At 35.5% G+C, this 8,946-nt stretch overlaps 1 pseudogene; it reads right to left on the bottom strand.

Moving 5' to 3' along the window:
- Nucleotides 1–7,970: 7,970 nt before the first annotated feature.
- LOC118002772 lies at nucleotides 7,971–8,131 on the bottom strand (annotated as a pseudogene).
- Nucleotides 8,132–8,946: the final 815 nt, after the last annotated feature.

Genomic DNA, 8,946 nt, shown 5'->3' with positions numbered 1-8,946 from the left:
GCTTAGCGTCTGGGTTTCTATCTTATATAGACTGAGTATTGTAGAATGTCCTCTGCAGGATATGGGGAAAGGGGGAAGCTCATGTAAGCAACCGTAAACATGAGGCTTGTAAGATCTCTTCCCTACAGTAGTCTAGTTGAGGATGTTCTAATATTGTAGGAAGGGAGCTCCCAAATATCCATGCTTTGGTTTCATCACGGCATAATGGGAGGCATCATTTGGAGCTAGACAAAGATGGATTTGACTCCCAGAGCCTCTGTAAACTGCTCTATCAAGTCAGACAACTGCAGAGTGCATAGATTTCTCAAACTCCAAGGTGTTTATCATGCAACTCCCTCTGGGAGATTGTTGTAAGCTGTATATATAATATCAAACACATAATGGGTAGTAGCATAGCAGACCTTCTATAGAACCTATTCATTTTAATATTTGAGGCCTCATGAAAAAATGTAAGTAGTTAAAAAACTTATCTTAGTGAGTGATTATTTGGTATACCTTGGCCTCATTTCAGGAAAGTATGTAGAACACCACCACCAAAACCAAAAACATCTGGTAGCCATTTGCATTCCCCTTGGTAAATGATTTTGACTATCCACTGTAGCCTATCCACTCAAACTTACAGAAATTATAATATTTTAAGTTGAAAATACGTTGCATGGCTTAATAATTCTTCTGCTCATTGATGTTTCCCTTAGCACCCATAAGAATGCTGAGAACACAAAAGGCATTCAATAAATATTTAAAAATCTTTCTTAATATGGACTCTAAAAGCAAACTGAATGGGGTTCAGTTCCTAAACCTGACATTATCTCAGGCAAACTAAACTTCACTAGGATTCCATTTCCTTATCAGTAAAACAGTAATAATAAACCTCACCTTTTAGGACCTGCTTATAAATAAGTTAAAGGACATAAAACATTCCCATAGTACTCGGGAAACAGTATATTATCAATAAGTATTAACTATTTTTATTGTACCTTTTTAACATGGTGTCACCTATCAAATATGTGTTATAAAAAATATCAGATATAGTCCCATATGTGTTTTTCTGGAAATAGAAAATAAAAAAAGAATAAAGTAAATATTAACTTTAACATGTAAATTTGATAACATACTTCCTAGTTTTCCCATGAAAACTGGTCTGTCTGAGAATATTTTCAACTATTCAAGGTGTTAGGACAGATAAGTTTTTTAGTGAACACAAGTTTGCACTTCTACAGAGAAATAACAGTATGTCTCCATCCTCTTCAGTTAATCATAATAAAAGAATTCAGAAACTTCAAAGGTGTGCATTTAACTCCAAGATGACAAACACCCTATTTGCATTTCTTCCAAGAAACAGTTCTAATTGCTCAAGGAATTTTTTTTAAGGAGTCCAGAAATGGCCTCAAAATCTTTCTAGCACATTCCTGAGAGCCCACACAAAGGGCAGAACTTATTTGTTATCAGTGTCTGGCCTTACTTCTTTAATAGAGAATCTAGGGTGTGTGATTGTTTCCTATAATTTAGTTTGCTCAGAATTAAGCAGGAAAGATCTTTAGCTCACAGCCAGAATATATGCAACTTTTCTGAAACAAACTAATATTTGTTAAAATAATTCCAAATCTTTCATCTGATCTCAAGTTTTCTCTTCCTAGGTTTGCTTTATTTTTATCAGTATCAGCAGACTAGTGTAAAAACCTAAAATACCTGGCTCAAGTTTTCGATTTTAAAATGTTTGCTGACTTTTTGCATTCTATTCTTTACTCTTAGATGATCAATCACAATGACAAGCAGGGATTTTGTCATCACCTTGGAGTATTTTGTGCAATTAAACAAGAACATGAATAGCTTTGTGTACAACAGTATGCATGTTTTCTTTTTAAAGTCAATGTGAATCATCTGATTGTTCATATAACATGACTGTGTATTTTAAGGAAATAATTCATTTCCTGTTGCTTAAATTTTCCCATTCATTTTGAAAGCTGGTAAAGAAATGGTAATGACTGACTTGTTTTCTTTAAATTGAAGTTAAAATGATGACACTTGCATGTACAACTGGTTTTGAAAAATTAGCAATTCTTGGGCGCCTGGGTGGCTCAGTTGGTTAAGCGACTGCCTTCGGCTCAGGTCATGATCCTGGAGTCCCGGGATCGAGTCCCGCATCCGGCTCCCTGCTCTTCAGGGAGTCTGCTTCTCCCTCTGCCCCTCCCCCCTCTCATGTGCTCTCTCTCATTCTCTCTCTCTCAAATAAATAAATAAAAATCTTAAAAAAAAAAGAAAGAAAGAAAAATTAGCAATTCTTGTTAGTTTATTTCTACATTGATAAAGTAGAGGCAAAGAACATTTTAGTCCCACTCCAGCATTCAGTGAGTTAGTGATCTTTTCAAATTTCTCAAGCCCAAGTTATACCATCAGATTTAAATTTACCATGCTTATGGAAGAGATCTGGTTACTATGTTGAGCATACCCTTTCTCTTTTATCTTTGTTTTTTGCAAATTGACTTGTATAGGGATGTTCACAAAGTTGGAACTGCATTATTAATTTGTTCCTACTCTGTAATGTCATCTTTGCTCACTATTCAATAACCTGGAATTTGAATTTGCACTCAAACTGTAGAAGATGGCAAAATCCATCTTAATTCTCCAAAGAAATATTGTTCTCCCCAAAGTGGTATCATTTTAATGTAAATAGTTTAACCCAGTTAGTCCTTATGTTTAAGACTCTGAAGTATTAAGTGTGAAAACCTTCAAATCCAGCCTTCTATAAATTTTTATTTTATCCTGTGTCTTATAGGTCTATATTTTAAGGCTCTATCTCTTGCCCCTTTCCCCTGCATTTTTATGTAAATGCATTGCGAGCCTAATGTGTTTGTAACTATTAAATGCCATGTGTTGGTCTTCTGTGCTGTAATAAAGTACATCCATGCCTTCCGAATTTCTCTGGCAACTATCTCTATGTTCACTGTCTTCCACTCAGCATCTGCAAATGTAACCACTTAAATCTGATCTCACTGTCTGAATCAGTTATTCAGATAAAAGGCAGCCAAGATCTAAGCCCTGCTCCATGTGGGACCCTCTTAATACTTCCCCCCCAGAGTGGACATGGTTCCTCTTACTAGGAGTGTCTGTTTTTTGTTTCTTTCACTCATTCTTTATCTACTCACTCCCATGTCTCCTCCTGGATTCCTGCAAGCCCTGTCTTAAGCAGGAACCAATTATGCAGAATTTAACCAAAGGCTTTCTGAAATTCAAACAGTCATAACATATGTACTGTCATTCTCAACACTGCTGGTACCACTTCAGATTAGAAAGGATGTTAAATAGGCAGATATGTTTTCTGAAACTAAATTTATCATTTCTATTTTATTCCCTGGGTTAAAAAAATCACTATTTAGTCAACTTATTATTTTTTAAAATTTTAGCTATTAAATATACAGTTATGCTGCATTATCATTAAAAAAATATTCTTGTTTCCAGAAACATGGCTTGATTGATTAGTTTTCTTTGAATTACCTTTAAGCCAATGGACTATTCTGTCTATTTTCTGTCGAAGTGAAATGGTGGTAGCAGTATGCAACCAAAATACAAACATTTAAAGCCCTGATATAGGTTTATGTGTTTACAGAAATACATAGGTTTTATATGTGGCTGCCCTTAGAAATAAGCCAGAGAAGTGTTAATACGTGCTCTTTCAAGCTGCATGTTATGAAACTCATTCTATGCAGACACCTCATTATTCTATGTCTATGAAAGCATGGCTACAGTTTATTTCATTCTTCAATAACTTAGTAAGCCTTTATGATGACTAAGTTTTCTTAGTTTGAGTTAGAGTCAAGTGTTACCAAGGCAAAAATGGTAAAATGAGCTTGTTTTGGCTTTGGGTGTTCAATTCCCCATCTATTGACTAAGACCTGTTGGTGAGCTGTTGGCATGTGCTTTATAACCTTTGTAAACAGTGTCATATATATTTTTATTTTCACAGCGTCTTCTCAGGTAGGTGTGAATAGTTCTATTTTTTCAAATGAGAAAATTGAGATTTAGGAAACTTTTGGTAATCGACATAATGTCCCATAGCCAAATTATTAGAGCTTGCATTCAAACACCAGAATCATCTGCATCTGAACTGTATTCCTAGCCACTGAATACATGTTGCTTCAGAAAATGTATATATTTACATGGAGATATAGACAAAAACAAATGACCTCAAAAAAGGAATCTCATTCACGAACCCCAGATTAGGAACTTCTCTTCTGAATTAAAGAGGAAGTGAAGGAAATCTTGCAATTTTTTTCTGGGTGGGCCACCACTTTTTACTGGGAAGGGAATGGACCTCAGAAATCAGGAGAGAAACTCTAGCTTAGAATTTATCATTGTTTTTGGCTAGACAATTTTTTCTTAGGCCAGATAGTAAATATTTGGGGGTTTGTAACACCTGATATGGTTTCTATTGCAACTATTTACATAGCTGTAGGCAAAAACAGCCATAGACAAGAGTAAATGAGTGGGCATGGCCAGATTTGATCTGTGGGAGCTCCCACTGCTAACCCTTCAGATAGAGCACACAACATGCTGTATTTTATAGAAACCTGGGTTTTGTAATGAGGATATAGGAAGAGGCACAGAAGGAAGTCATGATTTTTAAGCTTATCCTACTCTGGTATAGTCTCTCATTAATTATTCATTAATATGTTTTACCAAGAAAAAAAAGCCTCTCAAAAGAGCTCTGTTACTATCAGTAGAGACCAGGCCACAAAAACTAGCTTTTTACTGTAATAATGAAAATAGGTATCAGTTATTGGCTATTTGGGAGGAAAAGGGTATGGTGAACTTGGCTGAATATAGAGCTTCTAATGTACTAACAGTATAACATTTGGTGTGGGAACTTGGTAGTGACATTTCTGGAAGAAATTAGACACAGTTGCAAGACTCATTATTAGATTTTTGGAAGGGTAACATGAATGTGATGTTCAAGGAAAGGATTCCACATGGAGATGTGGAAAGTTTAGTGGAAATATTAGAAATTAGACTGTAAAATGATGTTTGACATCAGGGCTTTAAAATGGCCAAAATGCAGGCAGATGGAAAAAAAAAAAAAGTTGACATAAGACCTGGGACATAAAACAATAAGTTAAGAATAGTAACAATTAACAAAAAAAAAAATTAACATTAAAGTGCTGTTATAGAAATAATGTACATTTTGGGTAATTCATTTCAAATGAAGCAATTTAGAAAAAAATGCATGCATTTTGTCTTTTCCAGCTCAAGATATAGGTCAAGAATGGAGTACTTGAAGGTGAGAGAAGAGGGCCGATAGGATTATGTTGCATGAAATTTACACATAAAAAAATTGTTCATGTGATTAAATTATTACAAAACAGCAATAGCTTATTACTTCACTTTATCATGTCTCTCCATTTCCATGGCTTCTTCCTCTCTTCATCTAGTCAGACTTTCAGTGCAACTAAGTGTTGGTCAAATGGTTATGAACACCTTATAAACTTCTCATTAGACTTAATTAGCCACCACCAAAATTAGGAGTATTTCCAGGGCAGCTTCTGTATTGTATGGACCCATAAAGCAGGAAGAGGACCTTATTCCTGATGTCTGTCTGGTCTGACATTTCTACACAGAAAAACATTCATAATTATTATTTCTTGTGGGGGCTTAGATTTATGACAACATACAGATGTTTTCATTTCACCTAGAGAAAAAAAAATCTGCTATATAGTATCGAAGATAGAACTTAATTGAAGTCATCAGATGATGATAGAGAAACAATGCTGTACTTCAGATGACTTAAGTATAGCTTTGTCCCTGCCACTGCCCCCTCCCCAGTACCCTGTGGATTTCTTCCTTGGCCTTTCTCCTCTTTGAAGTCAGTGGGAGCTCTGAGCTTAGAAAAGTCACCCAGAGTACAGAGGGGCACAAGGACAAGGCTGTTTGACTTTCTGCCCTTGCAAGGATCATGGGGTGGATGAATTAGTAAGCAGAAAGGAAAAAAAAAAAAAAAAAATCCTAACCTTGGTCCAAATGCAAAGCAAGCATTTCTCTTTCTCTTTTTTTGAAGTTCAATTTTGTTTCCTTTCCTTTTTAATTTTTTTTTTATTTTGTATTTTTACCTTTGCCCTTCCTGTTTCCAACAGGGGTTGGAAGTACTTAAAACTCTTCAGAAAGTATGCTCTGTTGATATTTCTCACGGAGACTGGAGCAGAAAGTATGACTTATGAACCTCTACTGCTTTGATGCACTCACTAACTGGGAGAGCAAAGCATGAATGTATCAGGCTTGCATTAGCTCTCACGGGACTGCCAAGATCCACGAGTCCTTGACGGCAATTTCAAAAGATGAATAACCAAGCAGACTCCAGTGTGCTTTAGCACTAATAATGAGTAGAGGGCATTATCCATGCTTTTCTTAAAGCAGAGATATTTAATGTTCTCATTTAATTGTGTATGATTTTCAAAAGTATCATTTATTAAAATATTTTGAATCCTTAAAAAATATATTTTATAAACTCTTACCATAATGGCCCTTCACTACATTTTTAATAAGCTGTTAATACTTATTAAACATACAATTGCTATCTCATTAATATAAAAATTGACACCAATTGGAGACACTTAATATATTACTACTTTGGCTAGTTAATATCAACCTCTCCCATACTTGCCAATAAATGAATAAAAAATTTAATTACTGTACATTAAAATTTTCTGGGTAGTTTACTTTTATTGCATTATTGGATTTGCTTTCTCTTTTAATCTTCCTTGACTTTTCCTGAGCCTACATCAGTTCACCTGGTAACTTTTCAATCACATAAGACCAAGACATTTTCCTTGGCTCTACAGTTGAAGAATTGCCTGATGTACAGTGAACTGATAGATGGGTTTTGACAGCAACCAACTGAATTTATTTTAGTTCAGTAGATGTTAATTGAACACTGTTCACATGTAAGAAACTATATTAAACATTATAGGGGATAGAGAAAGAGGCCGCAGGGTGCCCAACTATTCTGGTTTGCCCAGAACTGAGGGGTGTCTGGGTAACAGATTTCTAGTGCATCAACTGGGAAAGTCCCAGGCAAATGAGGACAAGTGTTTTGCCCTAACTGTGGTTCTGTTCTTGGAAGCTTACCTCAAGGACACAAGAACGACAAATAAAGAACATACACCATCACAGCAACTTTTATAAAATGTCCTGGCAATACAAGTAAGTACATATAACTTCCGAATAAGTGACAAGAAAATGCTGCTACAGTAGTTTTGTCTAATTTGATAATAATTAGCATGATTTTGGCTTTATCTTGCTTTAACGCAAAACCTCATAGAACACATGATAATTACTGTATAATTCTGAGAATTCTGAAATGCTAAATAATTCAAAAAGCTGCACTAAATTCTCCTTAACTGTATTTTTGTGGTGCTAGAAAATTATAAACATTGAGATAACTTGAGTTGTAACTTCACTGGCTAGCACTTTCTGTTGTTCAGAGCATTTTCTGATGTAATCCTGCTGGTACTGCTGTCTACTACACATGAATTAATTTATCCAACAACAACTCCATAAGGTATTTCCATCTTACAGATGGAAGTACTGAGGCTTAGGGAAGGTTAAGTAGCTTGCCCAAGGTCAGAAGTGTAAATCATCGCCAGGATTGAATGTGAGCAATCTAGCTTGAAAGCCTAAGTTCTTAACCATAATTATGACCTGCCTCCTTGCATGCAGCACTTGATTTGACATTATAGTAAATATTACTCAATTGAAACGGAACTTAATAATCAAGAGGGTTACCTTATAGCTAGAACAGCAAGCTCGTTTCAGGCTTGAACTAGCTTTCCTAAATTTTAGCCTAATCTTTTTTCCATTACATCATAGTATCTCTGAAAAAAAAAAAAGTTTACTTTTTCTCATATCTAGCATAATGTCAGCCCATCTAATAGTATTTCATTTATTAATTCACTAAATTATAGACAAAGTGGTATTGGGGAAATCAAAGGAATGTTATAAATCATCACTTTCTTGGCATTTATAATCTAGCAGGGAGGGGAAGTATGTGTTTTATTTTGTATTCTTTTATTATATTTTCAATTAGCAATAATCGCGCCTCGGATAAACCTCATTGGCTACGATACTGCCACTGCGCAAAGCTTCTCCTTTTATTATATTTTAAAAGCTGTGGTATTCATATATGGATGTTAGTTTCATTTGAACAAGGGGAAAAAAGGGGGGGCGCTCTGCTCTGGGTGAAGCAGGTAAGCAAGATTTAGAACTCCAGCTACTTGATGTCCCACCCCCTGCATCATCCAGGAGGAGAGACTACCCAGATTTCTGACCGGCATGCCTTAGGAACCATTGCCATAAATTCTAGGGCAAGGGCGTCTGTGGCCACATTTCAGTGAAATAACAGATATCTCACAGATATGGTGAGATTTGATTTTGGTCTTAAAGCATAAGTGACATGGCACCAATTCTACACACAGAGTCATTTTAACGTGTGGGGGTGGCCAACAAGATAAGCCATTTAATAAAATCAGGGCATTTGCACTGAGAAAGAATAAAAAAAAAAAAAAAGATGATATGAGATTATAAAAGGCTTGCATGTGTCATCATGCCTTACAAATATCCTGTAAGAGAGGATGGTAGCTAAAAACAGGTGTATTAAGGGAGGAAGCTGAGTCCTTGGAACAGGCTTCGCACACGTGAAATCTCGCTCTCATGGGGATGTAAATGACCACCACACTTCAAATTTTCTCATAGCTTCAGGATAAATGACATTGGAAGGGCCCTTGAACTGTTAGAAAAATAAAACTTTCAGTCAGACCTAAGATTTATAATCTTAAAGAATTATAGAGTACTACTTCATAAACCTAGATGAGAATTCACTTAAAATATAAGAAGACAAAATAATATAAAATCTCATTAAATGATATGGCTTATTGGTCATATTTTCAGACTTCTACATGC

The sequence above is a fragment of the Mirounga leonina genome, unplaced genomic scaffold (assembly GCF_011800145.1).
Source record: "Mirounga leonina isolate KUSES-001 unplaced genomic scaffold, KU_Mleo_1.0 Mir_82, whole genome shotgun sequence".
Taxonomy (NCBI): domain Eukaryota; kingdom Metazoa; phylum Chordata; class Mammalia; order Carnivora; family Phocidae; genus Mirounga; species Mirounga leonina.
This window is presented reverse-complemented; position numbering and strand designations above follow the sequence as displayed.